The sequence below is a fragment of the Cavia porcellus genome, unplaced genomic scaffold (genome assembly GCF_034190915.1).
Source record: "Cavia porcellus strain 051 isolate PalLab524CR breed Dunkin Hartley unplaced genomic scaffold, mCavPor4.1 scaffold_18, whole genome shotgun sequence".
In the NCBI taxonomy this organism is placed as follows: domain Eukaryota; kingdom Metazoa; phylum Chordata; class Mammalia; order Rodentia; family Caviidae; genus Cavia; species Cavia porcellus.
Genome location: NW_026947501.1, coordinates 43,788,837 through 43,790,878, shown reverse-complemented (window position 1 = coordinate 43,790,878; position 2,042 = coordinate 43,788,837). Strand labels below are relative to the sequence as shown.

Sequence of the window (2,042 nt, the reverse complement as noted above, 5' to 3'; positions counted from 1 at the left end):
CCTACAATACACAAAGCCAGAGTCCTCATCATAGAGACTAAATGGATGAATGTTTGAATGTTGAAGTGAAATTTCCCATTAAAGGAGGGAGCTCTGTGTCCAGCTCTCTAAGCTTACATGGCTGGATCCTGAAGGGGCAATGGGTCATGTCTCCCCCATCTGCCAGTTCCTCAGGATTTCCTGCTTTACTTTGTGATGTGTAGTGCACCTGGCTATGATGCCCCTTTCAGGAGGATTCTTAGAGTACGAACTTGGTGAGCAATGAGACAGGAGGGGTGAGAGAAGCAGGTACACAGCTCTGAATGTGGGTGGCCATGAGTCAAACAGGAATGAAGAATCCTTGTGCATTCAGAGATGGAGGGAACAGAACTTTTAAATCCCAGCTCTGTTCAAAGGTGCAAAGGGTGTTATGATCCAACAATAGAACATGGTTCACTCTAGTCATGGGAGAACAGCTGGATTCTGCTCTGTGGTCCAAAGGAGAAACACATTTTTGGGGAAATTGGTGCCATCTTGGCCTGGAAGTAACCCCAGAAAACCGTGGACCACTGATGAGAAGACACAGCCTTGCAGCTGTGTGCAACCTTGCTCAGCCCCTGCTGATTTGCATGCACACAGAGCACAGCACATGCCTAAAAGTATTTCTTCCCAAGGTACTCATACCCTGTGCAGGAGTCAGTCCTGGTCCAGACACAGCATGGACATGAGGATCTCCACTTAGCTCCTGGGGCTCCTGCTGCTCTGGCTCCAAGGTGAGAAAAATTTATTTTGTAATTTAGTTCCCTGATCACAGTTGCCTGGTTCTACAGGGAGGTCTTATTTTGCCATGGTTGTATTGATACTTGTTGTTTCTGATTTCAGGTGTCAGATGTGACATCCAGATGACTCAGACTCCATCCTCCTTACCTGCATCTGTGGAAGACACAGTCACCATCCAGTGTAAGGACAGTCAGGGTATAATCAATGTTTTAAACTGGTACCAACAGAAACCTGGGAAAGCTCCTCAACTGCTGATCTATGATGCAACCAGTTTGGGATCTGGGGTTTGAGGTTCAGTGGCAGTGGATTTGGGACAGATTTCACTGTTGCCATCAGTAGTCTACAGCCTGAAAATGTTGCTACCTATTACTGTCAACATGGTTATAGTACCCCTCCCACAGTGATACAAGCCATGACAAAACCAGCCAGGGAAGCGGAAATGTGAGGTTGGGCTGCCCCAGCTCAGCTCCACTGCAGCTGCACTCAATTGCTGAGAGCATTTCTCTGAACAAGCCAGGCTTGAATGCTCCTTTGAAGCTTTAGAAGAAGGACCAAGACTGTCCTCTACACCCTTACTCTCTTTCCTTTTTTTTTAGCTGCTAAAGCACAGACAGTCTGGCTCATGTCCTAATTAAGTGAAGGCCACAGATGAGCACCTCTGAGCAGTGTGGGTTATGGCATAGTTTTGGATTCAGACAGCAACCTAGAAGCCCTTCTGTGTTCTAAGCAAGGGTTTTTAAAGGATTCCTTCAATTTTTAGTGTAGATTTTAGAGTTCACTGAAAAGTTTAAAACACCGAGGTGGCTCTGATTACCCTGTACATGTGGCTCTACAGTCTATCATCAACAACCAAGAACAATTTTGTTACAAACCATTAAGATTCATAAGTGTGCAAAGTCTGTAGTTTGCATGAAGGTTCACTATTGGTACTATACATTTCACAAGGGGAAACAAATGTGCAATAACACACATGCAGCATTTGCTACTGTGCAATTTTGTTTCACTGCCATAAAAATTCTCTGCCCTAAAAATTATCCCTGTTCATTCTCCTCCAATTCCTGCCAGTCATTTGTGTTTTACCATCCCATTGTGTATACTTTTCCAAAATGACAAATTGTTGCCTTTATAACATAGTAGTTTTTGAAAGACAATCTCAGAATATACTGTACTAAGAAATACAATAATTAAAAATATTGAGTTACACCTCTTTGTAGTTACAAGTTTCTCTTTATGCCTTCTTTGTCCTCTGTTTAAGGCCTGGAGGCCTTCTTGTGCAAGCTTGC

The 2,042-nt window shown here is 43.9% G+C and overlaps 1 pseudogene; it reads left to right on the top strand.

The window, feature by feature from the left end:
- The first annotated feature begins 703 nt into the window (after positions 1 to 703).
- LOC134471508 (immunoglobulin kappa variable 1-39-like) lies at positions 704 to 1,839 on the top strand (annotated as a pseudogene).
- Positions 1,840 to 2,042: the final 203 nt, after the last annotated feature.